General features: G+C 45.9%; 1 protein-coding gene and 1 long non-coding RNA gene across 3 annotated transcripts in view; both read right to left on the reverse strand.

Annotated features, from left to right (window-relative positions):
* The window catches only part of TSPAN32 (tetraspanin 32), a 254676-nt gene that overhangs the window by 78699 nt on the left and 160272 nt on the right, over positions 1-15705 (reverse strand). The window lies entirely within an intron of this gene.
* LOC137538484 (uncharacterized) overlaps positions 5135-15705 on the reverse strand; it is a 75464-nt gene continuing 64893 nt past the window's right edge. The window contains exon 3 of the long non-coding RNA XR_011024804.1: positions 5135-5245. This is a non-coding gene — a long non-coding RNA (uncharacterized lncRNA). The remainder of the gene's footprint in view (positions 5246-15705) is intronic.

A 15705-nucleotide genomic window follows, 5' to 3' on the forward strand; every position in this document is an offset into this window, starting at 1 on the left:
AGTAGCGAATGAAGTTTCTCCATACACTGCTGGGTGATGCCGATATACATATTTAACCTATAGAATCTCTGTTAGCCCATTGAGTTTTGTATGAAATGGCCAACATTGTCCTTTTCAGCTGACCAAACTATCGGACCAATGAGTATCTTCAGATTAACCTGAATATGGGAAACTGTAAAATGACCTACTGCCAGCCTGCTATGTGCAATGTCGCGATAGATGCTGCACACTAAAATCTGCTAACACAGGCCTAATATCAGTGAGGATGTAGTGCTGAAATAAAGTAGCTTTATTCACCACTTGGCAACATTGCCATGGAAACTCTCTGCCAACCCAAGTCCTAACCACAATGGTGTCTGTCTAAGTAGATACCGGTAGTTTATTCAGCCAAGAACAGTCAATTAGAGGGTCTATCAGCATTCATTCTTGCAGAAAATGTCTATGAGTATATTTTGGTAGTTCAACTAAAACACAATGATTGCCCAAAAAGATGGTCCTGCTACCAATCATGATGTTTAAGAGTAGATTTTGACAAACTAAGCCACAGACTGAATAAGCTAACCCATTAATGGATGCAACCTCCCATATTAAATATGTTATAGCTTGCAAGGATATTGAGGTTTACCCAATAAAGTCTTAGCAGCATTGATCCTCTTGACATATCTTCGGCATCTGAATATTCTGGATAATACCTCTTATAAGATGAAGTGGAGAGTGGGTGGATTGTGTAGTCCATTATAATAGATTTCCAGCATTTGGTTTCTGACAGGCCATTTAAACAGAAATTTGTAAACATAGGAGCCGACATGCTTTAAAGAGAATCTGTACTGTGAAAATCTTACATACATAAAAAAACATACTAGCCGGTTTGTTGTCTTCTCCTTGCCCCCTCTGTGACATTTTTGCCACTCCCTGCTGCTTTCTTGGTGATAAAATCACTGTTTTATTAATTGCTTTTGTAAGCAATGAAGATGGCTGCCAAACAGGAAATACATCATCAGAGCAGGTGCCTGTTTGCAGTGGCTCCTCTCAAGCCTGACTTGACTGCTGGAATGTTACTCACATTTGTTGCCTTAGCTGCTTGTCTGGGCTTTGAACTGATCTTTCTGCACTCACAGCTGTTCACAAGGTCACAGCTCTGTGAGAATCGCAGACAGGCTGGCTGTGAGCAGTGACCTTGTCTGTGACTCATACACACAGCACACAGGAGAGCAGAGGGGGCGTGGAGAGGGCATGCATAGCTTCTCGCTATCACAGCAGAGGCAGTTCCTTCCTCCCTGTGTCGACAAAGCTTGACAAAGAAAAGAAGATTAGATATATTACAGAGACAGTGCAACTAGAAAAGGCTGCAGTAATCCAGACCATATTAGAACAGGTATAGGAACTTATAGGATAGAAGAAATAAGGCTGAACATTTTGTTACAGAGTCTCTTTAAGCCTCATACACACGCATAGGTAATACCGGCTGAGGGGGCCAATAACGACCGCCACAGCTGATAATCTGACGTGTGTACATAGGCCCCTGAAGATCAACTGTTTGTTCTGCCAACAATTCGCCTGGTGGATCAATTTAGCCAAGCAACAGACAATTTTTTTTGCGCCCGTTGCTTCATCATCCCTCTGCCTCTCCGCATAGCAACAGAGTGCATAGTCAGTCTAGTCAGCATCTCTCTGCCATGGCATTGGTGCAGAGGGCAAGTACTGAAAGTCCATGATGATCCAAAAGGTTATACACGTGAGGAAGTCATGGCACCATGAATGGCAGAACACACACAGTGGTGTTGGCCACAGGGCAGCCAGGAGAGGTGGGGGAGTGGACAGGGCCCTGTCTAGCCTAACTAAAAAAAAAAGTATGTTCAGTGCATAAAAGGCCTATTTTAAAGTGAAATTCCACCTTTTGTGAAAGAAAAACAATACCGTATTTCAGCTCTAGAAATTGCTGGGATTAGTGCCACACAGTATTTAATGATGCAGACCTTAACCCGAAGCACACATTTACTCAGCCTTTCCAAAGTGAATGTTCTAACGTTAGACCACTGACACTGCCATAGACTATAGTATGAACTCCAGTCTGAATTTTTGGGCTACGCTATGATATACTGTTTTTAACAATATACTTAATTTTTACTAAAGTACAGTCAGACATATAGGGGTTGATGCACAAAGCTGCTGTAATATTGCTGTGGTCAGACAATGCATGGAAATAATACTGTTACTACCGGCAGCAGGTTACCACGAGTTATGCTATTAGGGTGGCCTACGGTATTTGAGTACCACGAGTGTTGCTACGGTAATGTGTGTTAGTATTAGTAATGTCATTACCAGGGAAAAAATGAGAGGGAAAAATTATTTATGCTTACTTTTGTACTAACCTATCCATTGCAGATTTGGCACAAACAGCTGATCTGATTCTGATTGGCATTAGACGTGGAGAGTTTAGTGGTAGGCCTCGTAGAGGATAGTGTTAAAGAGGAACTATAAGGGCTTGGTCACAATTAGAGCTATTTCAGGGTTTTTTTAGCACTGTGATTTAAAAAAAAAACACCTTTAGGCCCCCTGCACACTGCATGCGATTCTGATTTTGTATCGGTTTTTACATGCGATTCCGATTTGTAATCGTTACTGCATGCTGCATTTTTTTCTGCATTTTTCTGTTGATAGCATTCAGGGAAAATAGGAATCTATAATCAGAATCGCAAATCGGATTTGCAGTGTGCAGGGAGCCTAAAAGTGTGAGTGCAATGGTAACTTATGTAAGTGTTCTTACATAAGCGATGATCTTTCTATCCAATCGCAAACGCGGGTCCTGCACCATTTTCTGAGCTTTTACGATTCAATAGAAAGGATAGGGAAATCACTAAGCGCTTTGAAAAACGATTTCCCGAGCGTTTTTAATGAATAAATACTTTATTATTATTATTTCTTGTATTAATAAAGTGCCAACATATTACGCAGCGCTGGACATTAATTTAGGTTACAGACAATATTTAGGGGTGACATACAGCAATACGACAATACAGGAATACAAGAAAAACCAGATCACACAACACAGTATGAGTACCAGGTAATGCTTAGTCAGTCACTAAAGGGGAGCATGGAAATAAGGCAAGTTAGGTTCACTCAAATGGATAGCATGGGTGCACAGTAATGGAGGTGCATGATCAGGTAGGACACAAAAGGACACAAATACTTTGTACTTATTCATGTCCGGGGCAAAGAGTTCACTTCCTGACTGACATCAGGAAGTGAAAAAAAAACATTGCTACACAAAAGCGCTTAGAAAAGCACTTGTCTAAGCGCAAATTGCTCTGAAAGCGCTTAGAAAAGAGCTTTCAGAATTACTCAATAAATCGCTCAGCGTTTGTGATAGCGCTGGTGATTTATAATGTGAACAAGGCCTAACCAAGGATTGAACGTCCCAATCAGTAGCTGATCTCCCAATCAATAGTTGATATCCCCTTTTCCATGAGAAATCTTTATCTTTTCTCATGTAGATCATCAGAGGGGTCTGTATGGCTGATATTGTGGTGAAACCCCTCCCACAGTGTGATGTCAGGACCATGGTGCTGACAGTTTCCTGTCTGCAAACCTTGTTGCATTGGGGGAAATAACAGTTGTTTCCAACTGCCAAGCAACTAGTATCTCCCTCTGTGCATGTGTATATTAAAAAACAACAACAACCTTTTTATCCTTTTGCATTGTTAGGGGGTGTGGTTATAGATAAAGGCAGTTGGTGCTGTCTAGTTTTTTTCATGCCAGTAGTAAAGATGATGACATGCAGGCTGATTGTGGATCAAACAATATGAACAAATTACATGGCGAATATCAATCATTTCTTGATCTCTCCTCTATTTTTAATTTCTCACGTATTTATTTATTTATTGTATCTATAAAGCACCAACATATTACGCAGCGCTCGCTTTGCAATGTATTGATTTATTTTTTTCCCTTTTAGCTAAAGTTCCTCTTTAAGGATGGGGGGTGAAAGCCGCCAGTTGTATCAGCTGTTTGCGTGGAATCAGCAGTGGACGGGCTACTTCGTAAGTACCAATTCATGTGAGGTGTTGCCCCCACATACTTGCTGTCAATGGCAGTGGCACCTGAACTCAGAACTTCGTCTCGGCTCTAAAAGATAAGCAACAGCATATTAACCTTATAAAAAAAACCAAAAAAACATTTCTTTGTTACAGCTGATACTAATCCTACAATAAATAAATAATAAATCCTACAATAAATCTGCACTGTTTCTACTTCCTGATTCATTATTATTATTATTATTATTTAGTATTTATATAGTGCTGACATCTTCCGCAGCGCTGTACAGAATATATTGTCTTGTCACTTAAGTGTTCCTCAGAGGGGCTCACAATCTAATCCCTACCATAGTCATGTGTCTATATAGTGAAGTGTATGGTAGTCTGGGGCCAATTTTTTAGACATAAGCCAATTAACTTATCTGTATGCTTTGGGATGTGGGAGGAAACCAGAGTGCACGGAGGAAACCCACGCAGACAAGGGAAGAACATACAAACTCTGTGCAGATAGTGCCCTGGCTGGGATTCGAACCAGGGACCCATTGCTGCATGGGGAGAGCACTAACGACTATGCCGTTGTGCTTTCCCAATTCATGGAAGCAGATATATTGTTAACATATTGTGCTTTCAAATGAACTTTTCTGCCGTAGCAGTCAGGTGACACAGGGGAGAGATCAAATTACAACTTGTGATTAGACACAAATGATGGAAAATTAGACAGGCTAAACTCTGTAAATACATACAGGAGCATTTCTCTCCGCTTTCCTTCTGTCCTGTGTAAGAGTTCCGGCCCACTTTCAATGTGACCGTGGCTCTGTCTTCTACCACAAGTCTAGTAGAACCGCATCCGTGTATCATAAGAGCCCAGCATTTTCCCAAGTTTAACGGTTGTCATCTTAAGTCCTCACCCAACCACATTAGAAAGAGTAAATCAGCCTAACCACTGTGACAATTAAACAGAAAGAAACCATATGTAATATCACAACATAATACAGAACCAATAAAGCCATGAATGGATTTTAATGAAAATAAAGTTTATTGAACTTTGTACAGCAATGGTCCAACCACAGTTTATGGAAAAGATGGTCACCTCCATGTGTGGGACACAGAACTCAAGCACATTCTGATATGTTCTCTCCATTTCTGACTGCTGTCACCCATTCACAATGGTTGCTACATGTTGAACTTATTGTTGGAAAATTCGCAGCTGACTGTAATCAGAAAATGAAAAAGAAATGAAAAGTAAAAGGGGTATATGCACTAAACTGTATTAAAAAGTGTACCCATGGCTAAACCTCGGTTTAAAAAAGACACCTAACAAGAGGAAAGCCACTGAATCCTATTGAAGCCATCCACCCCCTCCGTTGCTGAGCACAGACCCCCGTAAGAAATCCAACAACAGCTTGTCTGATTAGGGTCACGCTCCTCCTTAGGCCTCGTTCACATCAGGGCCGTTTCTGTGCGCTTTTCACAGCGCAGTGCCTTGTGCGATCAGCAAGGTATTGATTTTCCCATGTAACTAAATGTAGCTGGTTCACATCTATGCGTTGCGCTGAGCAGCGTTACAAAAACGTAGGGTTGCATGCATTTCTGTGCGTTGAGCTGTACAGCGCACATCAATGCAAGTGAATGGGTGCGTTTTTTTAGCGCATAGAAGCGCAAGCGTTTATTACTCCTAATTGGAGAAAAAAATACATTTACATAGAAAAACAAAGTTTTATTGACAACTGCTACTGCTACAATATGCAAAACACGCTTTAACCACTTCCGGATTCTCGGTGCGTATATATACGCCCCTGAATCCTGAAGTGTATTCCATGGAAACGGCCGCTCGTGTGAGCGGCCGTTCCATGTCAGTTCGCGGAGGGTGTCTCCGTGAACACCCTGCGAGCCGATCGGCGGCTTGCAGGGTAAATGTAAACACACGGGGAAGACCTTCCCCGGTGTTTACATGTATACGGCGCTGCTGTAGAGGAGATCGGTGATCCCCGGCCTCTGATTGGCCGGGGATCACCGGCATCTGATAGGCTAAAGCCTATCCCATCAAGCGCAGGACGGAAATCCGTCCTGCGCCGCTCACAGGCGGAGGGAGAGGGAGGGAAGGGGAAGGAGGCCAGGAAGCGCTGCGGAGGGGGGCTTTGAAGAGCCCCCCCCCCGCAAGCGCAAGCAGCCGGCGGCGATCAGACCCCCCCAGCAGGACATCCCCCTAGTGGGGAAAAAAGGGGGGGAAGTCTGATCGGCCTGGCTGCTATCTGATCTGTGCTGTGGGCTGGAGAGCCCACGCAGCACAGATCAGCACAAAATTTAATGGTATAGAAGTGGTTAAAGAAGCGCAGCGCAACACACAGAAACGCGCATGCGTATTTACCACGCGCTTTCACACATTTTTCAGCGCAGCAGATGTGAACGAGGCCTTAGGCATGAACGTGGAACGTACTGCGTGAGTACAGTTGCACCTGAGCAGTAAACCAAAGCCACACATGCATAAGTAGAGCATCCCCACGAGTGGCAGCTGTGGGGAGGAGGACACGAGAAGTTTCTACAGCAGGGGCATCAAACTCAAATACAAAGTAGTCCGATATTAAACTTTAGCACCAAGTGGCGGGACAACCTCAATGTCCAGTGTCCACTTCCCTCCTATATAAAGTTCCTTGGTGTCCAATGCCCCCCTTCCCCCCCCCCATACAGTTCCGTGGTGTCTAGTGGCCCTCTTCTATATTGTTCCCTGGCATCTAGTGCATGCCCACTCACCCCCCTTCCCCCATATGGTTTACCTGGTGATCTAGGGCTTTACCTCAAATGACCCTGGTGGTCAAGATTGGGCCAAACATAATGCAAAGTGTAGAAACCACTGGGGCCAAATGTGATGACTCTGTGGGACAGATTTTCCCATGGGCCAGAGTTTGAAATGTATGCTCTAGGCAGCATCCAGTTCCAGTAGCTTCCATTTTCTTCGGTAAGTACCGTATATAGTTGACTATAAGTCTAGAAATTTAGGTCTGACTCCCTAAATAAAAGTATAGGGGTCGACTTCTACATGAGTCACGAGCAACACTAAGCACACAGAGTAACGTGTGTACTAATAGTGACATTCCCATTTGCAGCAATTTACCCCATGGTTTAATAAAGGAAATGCTAAGATAACACAGGTCTGAAAGTCCTAGCCACAACAATTAATAAAGAAAGGGGCAAAAATACTGGGCTGCAGGAAGGTAGGTGAATAATTGCTGCACTTGGGGGAGTTATTAGCTGCACTTAAGGGACAGGAGGGGTTAATGGCTGCAATACAGCATGCAGCGCAGTCATTAACCTCTCCTGATCCCCAAGTGCAGCTCTTAATTCTTCCTGGTCCCCAAGTGCAGCCATTAACTTTGCTGGGTAACTTATACTTGAGTCAATAAAAAAATCCATGTTAGGAGGGTCAAATATTGTAGTTGACTTATACACGAGGTTGGCTTATATTCTAGGATATACAGTAGGCTTTTTTTCCCCACAAGGTTTGCCTCAGGTTTCCTTTAAGCAGAATAATGTGAGTTAAGTATTACTATGTGATTAGTATAGCAGAATGCAGTACATTATACTCTTCTCATTGTGTGTAATGCTGGGAATACACGAGTCGATCGAGCCGCCGGATCGACTCCCGCCGTGCCCTCGCGTGTCCCCGCTCATCCCCGCCGCCGTCCGGAACAATTCCTGCTCGTCCCAGTGGGCGCTTCCTTATCTTCCGCTCGATTCCCCGCTATTGTCCGCCCGCGGGGATCGAGTAGGGGAATCGATCCGGCGGGTCATCAGACTTGTCGGAAATTGTCAATCGAGCCATCAGCGGCTCGATTGATAAGGGCGCATCATGCACATTATTTTGCTTAAAAAAGAAATCAAAAATGCAAGAACGAGAAAAGTGTTTTATTAGTCTTAATTAGCCATAAATACCTACCTTAATTTAATCCTATGCCAATATCCTCGGAAGGGTGGGAGGAAGTTAATCAAAGAGAGAAGGGAAGAAGAGAGTGTAGTGCAAGCCAGTATTTTCATTGTTGCATTTTTATTTATTTTTTTAACTCCTTGTGGAAATGGGTACCTCAGCTTTGCCGCCCCTCACTTCCAGAGCCCCTCATATCATGGTTAAAGTCATTGGGAATCGTAGATTTAAAAAAAAAAAAAAAAAGGAGAGGGAAGTCTCTAGGTCCTAATGAGCCTTCCCTCTCCCGGTGCAGCGCTGGCTCCCCCGTTTGAATCCTCTGCCGCGGGGGATTTCGGAAGTCTTCGGGAGCCGAGTCCTCTAGAAGACAGGCGGCTCCATACTGCGCACGTGCGAGTGCGCGAGAGAGGGCACTCTTGTGCGTGCGCAGTATGGAGCTGCTGCCTTTGGGAGCACTTGGGCTCCTGAAGCCTCTATACGGAGACAGTGGCATTTGACCGAATTGGTCGAATGCTGCTACTGGGAACCTGTGCTGGAACGGCCAACGGCTTACCTCTTCTTAGGTAAGTATCTGGCTTTTTTTTCGAACAATTCCCAATGACTTTAATGTGGGCTGGTATAGCTCATGGTTTGGAGCCCCACATGGTCCAAACTTCACATTCTGGCTTTACCAGCCTGCTTGGGTGACAATCAGAATCAGAACTTTATTTCGCCAAGTGCGACCGAGGTCGTACACGGAATTGGTTGTGGTTCACATGGCAGTAGCAAGGGATTAAAGATGCTTCGGAGGGGGGAGGACCGCACATTATTTTTCATTTTTTTTGTTACATTTTTTATTGTTAATAATACCTGTATTTGTTAGGGATCCTTTTACTGCGGCTGTACAGTAGTCCCAGGCAAAAGCATTGCAACTTGCAAAGGTATAAATCCAGCCATGCTGTCTGAGGCTGATCACCCAGCATTACCACACACTTGACATTTTGTTCACATTTTAATTTCACAAGGTGCAGAAACCTATTTTAGTAAGGGCTGGTGCACACCAAGAGCGCTTCTGAGCGCTTTTAAAATTGCTAGCGCTTTCAAAAAGTGCTTGGCTGATGTGTTTGTATGGCATTGATCACCTCAGAGCAATGTGAATTTTTCCCAAATGTAAACGCGGGTTCTGCAGCATTTTGGAGGTGATTACACCTCAATGTGAAGTATAGAAAAAGTGGAAAATCGCTGTAAAAAGTGCTAAACAGAGTGATTTTTCAAAGTGTTTTTTTGCACAAAGCTGTTCATTTTCAGATCAAATATTACAAGAATTACAAAATCACTACAACAATACGCTCCAAAATCACTCGGCATAATTTGGAAATGCATGCCCATGATCGCTACTGCAAATCACTACAAAAATTGCTAAGCATTTGCGAAAACTCCTAGAGATTTTTGGTGTGCACTAGGCCTAATATAGGTTGTAATGTATGGTGTGCTGGGAAAGTTTGGCAATCTGTGTGTGCAGACATAGCAGACCTGCTGCAGGGGACCAGAGAATATGTCGTAAATTATCTCAGGCATTTCCTTCATTCTTCTTACAGCCAGTAAATAATCTTCCAGCTCACTTATGAAATGTCCAAATAAATAGGGGAAACGTTACTAGCTTTAGAAATATGTCTGGCTTGCGTATAGAATATTAGTATACGGCTGACTCAAAGTATAAGCTATTCCTTGTCCACTGTCAGTTTCTAATGGGGAATTCCACTGGATAGATTCCACTAGAAGAGGGGAGAGATGGAGCTGATGGTTTACAAATTCACTTTCATGGTTCTATTCTGTTGATCTGCTTTCTTGGCTGTGAATTGCTTATTCTCAACTTCTCAGGACTATCTACCTAAGGCCTCTGTCAGACGGGCAGCTGACAGGCAGTGAATGCACCGCCTGTCAGCTGCTCTACTGCACTGGCTTGATGCTTGTTAGCGCTTGGTACTGGCAGTACCAAGCGCTAACAGTAGTCAAACTGTTAGGACTTGGTAGCCGCAGAAAAGCTCAGGTGCGACATGTAGCGGTTCTCTGCTAGCAGGTAATGCAACCACCTGCAGAGCACTGACATGCCAGATGTCTGAAAAGGCCACAAAGGCCCAGGACTTAGGCGGCAGCAGCTCAACTGGGCGCCTGGACATGAAAATGGAAAATTGTATACTTACCTACCGGTAATTTTCCTTTCCTGATGCATCCATGGCAGCACCTATGGGTAGTTGCCCCGCCCACTAACCCCTATAGGACAGGTAACTAGATAAATTTGAGTCACACCCCCTCACACCTGTCTACTCCTTTTTCGACCTCACCGAGCAAAGGGGTGGGTCTCCCCTGCTGCCATGGATGCATCAGGAAAGGAAAATTACCGGTAGGTAAGTATACAATTTTCCTAATGCCTCCATGGCAGCACCTATGGGATCTAACTAGAGAATACTGTAAATAATACAAGGGAGGGCATTTTGCTGGTGCAGAAAAAAAAATAAATTGAACTTTAATGAGACAAACTTTTATCCCATACAGATCAAATCAGGCATATAAAGAGGAAGTCTTTAAGTTGACGCTACAGAGAGCACTGATCTGCCAAACTGTACCGTAGAATTAACTGCCGGATCCACCTTATAGTGATGCATAAAGGCAGGGGCGTCTGAGTCACTAGGCAACTCTAAATTTTTGCCTATAGCGCCATGGGTGGAAGTGGGCGCCCTCCCGACAAGTCACCGCTCTGTTCGTGTTTATTTTATTTATTTTTTTCAGCCAGGTCGGCGCCGGCTGTGACAGGCAGCTCAGCCTGTGCCCGGCGCCGCCTACTGGTCCGCCCCCTTCCTCTCCTCTTTTCCGAGCGAGCAGCAGCAGCACGCACATTAGTTTATGTGGGAGTGCTGTGCCGCCGCCTACTGGTTCGCCCCCTCTCCCCGCCCCCTCTCTCCCTCTCTGTTTAGAGCGTGCGGCCGCCGCACGCTAGTTTGTTTACACGCCGCGCCGGCGCCGCCCCTAACTCCGCCCCCCGCCTGTCACACGTGCTTGAAGGCACCGTGTGTGACGCCAGACGGAGGGACCAGTGCTACCGCCGGCTGACACCTGACCTGAGTCAGTGTGCACACAGCGCACAAACTAGCAGAGCCTGAGAGACGACACACACACAGACAGTGAGTGCCAATCCTCAGATCTGACTGCTGCTCTTGATAATTTTTTTATATGCATCCTGGCTGGCTGGCCGGCCCTGATTCCGCCCCCCCGCTCGCCCATATCCCCCCCGCTCGCCCAGTGGCTCCTGGGAATGGATATTAAACACAGGCATATATAGCATCATGCCTGCTGCTGTGTGGGTCTGGGCAGGACTCGGAGGGAGGTAGACACACTTGCTGCGCAGTGTACAGAGCAGCAGAGGGGACACCCTCATAGTGAGTGGCGTGACCCCTCTTGATATTATATGCCCCACTCTCCCCTGGCTGGCCCTGAGATTTGAGTGGGGGGGGGGGGGGGGCGCCACAGGTTTTCTTGCCTGGAGTGACAAAGTGGCTAGAAACACCCCTGCATAAAGGTGTGTATAGTCCGCCAATTGGCTGCTTGGCAGATTTTATCTGCCGACACCTTGGCATAGGCTGCCCATGAGGCTGCGACTGATCTCGTCGAGTGTGCCCCAATTTGCTCTAGGGGCTCTTGGTTATTGGCCTTATAAGCTGCTTAAATTGTTTTCACTATCCAACTAGCTATAGTACGTGAAGAGGCTGGCTCTCCCTTCCTGTAGCCTGCAGGCACTATAAAAAGTCTCTCCGATTTCCTAAACGTTTGGGTAGATTGTAAGTATTGTTTTAGCACTCTTCCGACGTCCAGCTTATGTGGCTCCTCTCCGTTCAATTCCTGGAATGTAGGCAAAGTCCAGTCTTGGTTGAAGTGGTATACTGATACGACTTTCGGTACGAAATGTTGCATTGGTCTTATGACCACCCTATCGGGAAAAAAGGTCAAGAATGGTTCGGTTGTTCCTATCGCCTGTAGTTCCGATACCCTCCTGGCTGAGGATATTGCCGTGAGGAATACCGCTTTTAGAGTTAAGTTCCATATTGTGCATACTTCCAGCGGCTCAAAGGGTGGTCCTGAGAGATAGTCTAATACTGTAGGGAGATCCCATTTCGGGAAGAAATTTCTCTTTGGTGGTCTAATCTTCATGACTCCCTTAAGGAACTGTGCTACTAAGGGGTTCACCGCCCACCTGGTTCCTGTTAACGCTGAAAGGGCTGTGACTTGCACCTTTAATGCTGAGTAACTTAGCTGTTTGTCTAAGCCTGTTTGTAGAAATTCTAATATTTGGCTTGGCAGGGGTTGTGCTGACTGGAAATCATTTTGTTCTGCGAACTGTAGAAATTTGCGCCAGATGTTGTGGTAAGTTTTGTTTGTTGTAGCCTTCCTAGCCTTGAGTAGGGTCTCGATTACTTTTTCCGAGCAGCCCGCCTCTTTTAGCTTCTCCCCCTCAACCGCCATGCCATCAAACTCAGTTTGTGTGGATTTTGGTGTAGGATCGGTCCCTGGCTGAGCATATGTGGCGTCACAGGAATTTCCCAGGGTGCCTCCAGCTTCAGACTCCATAGTAGGGGGAACCAAGGCCTGTGAGATCATAGTGGAATTATGGCTATTAGGGTTACTGACTCCTGAGTTAGCCTCCTGAGTATCCTGCTGATCATTGGTGTAGGCGGGAACACATATCCCAGTTGGAACTCCCATGTTGTTGTAATCGCATCCACTGCCTCTGCTCTCGGATCCCACTTGTGTGAGTAGAATCTCTTGCATTTGGTATTCTTGTAGGTGGCCATCAGGTCCACCTCCGGTGTACCCTATCTCCGATAGATCGCCTGGAATATGTCCTGATGGAGAGACCACTCGTTGTTGGAGACACAACTTCGGCTCAGGTAGTCTGCCTTCACATTCTCCACGCCCGGAATATAGGCTGCTCTTAGGTCGTGTAGGTTCGCTTCCGCCAGTGTCATGATTTGCTCTGTCTCCTGCAAGAGCTTCCGACTCTTTTTCCCCCTTGCTTGTTCACGTATGCCACTGCAGTCCTGTTGTCCATCTTTAGTAGCACCGATTGGTGTCTCAACCATGGCAGGAAGTACACTAGTGCCTGATAAGCCGCCCTCAGCTCTAGGATGTTGGCAGGCAGGCCTGATGTTGAGTGGTTCCAGACTCCCTGGGCAGTCTGTTCCTGGAAATGGGCTCCCCAGCCTCTGCTGCTGGCATCCGTAGTCACTACTAGTGGTACTCTCTGTTCTATATCGTGAGGTTTTGTCAAGTGCTCCCTCACCGTCCACCACTGTAAGCTGTTGGACATCTGTGGGGAAATACGTATCCACTGATGCATACTCGCTCCATCCCATTGGGATAAGAATCCCCACTGAAACATCCTGCAGTGCCATTGCGCCCAACGAATCATTGGTATTGTCGCTGTTAGCGTCCCCAGTAAACTGAGGCATCGTCTCGCCTGGAGTGACGTGAGATGGTTGACCTCTATGACCCTGTTTATCACTGTATTCTTCTTCTCCTGGGGGAGGGAGACTAAATTTTGAGCAGTCTGCAGTCTTGCGCCCAAGAAAATCATGTCCCGCACCGGCTCGAGGCAGCTTTTCTTCCAGCTTATTCGCCAGCCGAACTGTTGCAGCGTGCTTATCATCATGTCTCTCTGGGACAGGATTAGCTGTTTGTCCTGAGCTAGTAGGATTATATCGTCTAGATAGTGGTGTAGACGTAGTCCTCTGAGACGAAGAAGAGCTATCACCTGTACTAAGATCTTGGTGAATGTTCTGGGTGCAGTATTGCTTCCGAAGGGAAGGCATGTGAACTGTAGGTGTTTCTCCCCTACCGCAAACCTCAAATACTGTTGAAACTTGGGATGGATGGGCACATGTAAATAGACATCTTCGAGGTCTGCCGATAGCATCCAGTCCCCTCGCCTTATAGACATGAGTATTGACTGTAGCGACTCCATCTTGAATTGATGGGTATTTATGTGTCTGTTCAGGGTTCTGAGGTCTAGCACTGGTCTGAGTTCTCCCGTCTTTTTCGTTACGAAAAAGAGTGGCGAATACAACCCCTTGCCTCTCTGTGCGTGAGGGACTGATACCACCGCCTGTTTCGCGATTAAGTCCTGTATATACTGGTTCAAGACGTCTCGTCTCTCCAGAGAGTGTGGAACTCTTGTTGGTACGAAAAGGTCGTGTGGAGGTTTTTCCTTGAAGCTCCAACGGTGACCCCTGGTTATTGTCTCTATAACCCATGGATTGTGAATATGCTTCGCCCAAGTGGACCCAAATGCCTGAAGCCTGCCTCCTACTGGATCCAGCTGGGCGGGCGCACCATTAAAATCCCTTAGCTGAATTTGAGGTCGTGGGGGCGGCCTTCTGCTTGTTCATTCTTTGTAAGTTCGCCTGACCACCCTGCCAGTTACGACGGTAGTCCCTGCCCGGCCTGTAAGACTTTGCGTTTCTGAATCTATTTTGTTGGGGACGACCCTGCTGGCTGAATATCTTCTTCTGTTTCCGGTCCTGAGGGATTAGCCCAGATTTACCTCCTGTGACACGAGATATCGCTGAGTCCAGTTTCTCCCCAAACAAACTCTTCCCATCAAAGGGTATCTTACACCAATTGTGTTTTGATGTGGGGTCTGCATTCCATGACTTGAGCCACAGTGCCCTTCTGGCGGTGACGGAGTGTAGCAATGCTCTGGCTAGGGAGTGGATAATGTCCACCGAGGCCTCCCCTACCAAGTCTGACGTTAATTTGAACTCCTGTAGAGATCTGACGAGTGCCTCCTTGTCTGTATCTGTCAAGATAGCTGATTCCAGATTATCAGCCCATACTTTGATTGCCCGGCTTACCGAGGTTAATGCCACTGCAGGTTTCATCGCGCCTCCTATCACTGAGTAAACTTTCTTCAGGTCACCATCAATCTTCCTTTCTAGGGGTTCTTTAAAGGAAATAGCATCTTCAATCGGTAGTGTGACGTGCTTCGCTAGCCTCATGACTGCCGCGTCTACTGCTGGAGTGTTATCAAAGCTACTACACTTTTCTTCCGGGAGCGGATAGAGCTTCGCAAACTTGTTATTGAAGCTTGCTTTCTTTTCTAATTTATTCCATTCCTCCTGGATAATTTCCGAGATCTCGTCCATAAAGGGGAAGGTGGCTGTTGATTTCTTCAGATGCTTAAAGTAAGTAATCTTCTGTCTGGTGTCTCTCTGAGATTCATCGTCTACATCTTCCCACTCGATTGCTTGCTTGACCGCTGTAATATATGGTTCCACTAGGGAAAAATCGAAACCTACTCCTACTTCTTCCGCGAGCGCAATATCCTCCTGCGATGCGGAAGGTAACATTTCTTCCTGTAACAGTCGCGGGGCATTGGCAACATATTCCGCCATAGATTGTTGTACCGCCTTTTTAATGAGTTCTGTTACTTCCACAGGCTGCTGCTGTTCAGTAGACATTTGGCTAAAGCATGTCTGACATACTAGCTTGTCTGGCAATGCTCTCCTTCCACAGGCCCGACAATGCCTAGATGAGTGCCTATGGTGGCGATGTTCTCTATAATATTCCTTAGGAGATCCGCTTCTTGATCGATAATTGGATCTATAGTAATAATCCCTCCTAGGTGATCGTGATCTTTCCTGGTAATATCTTTGCGGATCCCTGTGATCTCTATAATCTGTGTAATATCTGTAATCTTGTCCGTCTGGTTGGTCGTGCTGG

Source organism: Hyperolius riggenbachi, chromosome 11 (assembly GCF_040937935.1).
Source record: "Hyperolius riggenbachi isolate aHypRig1 chromosome 11, aHypRig1.pri, whole genome shotgun sequence".
Taxonomy (NCBI): Eukaryota; Metazoa; Chordata; class Amphibia; order Anura; family Hyperoliidae; genus Hyperolius; species Hyperolius riggenbachi.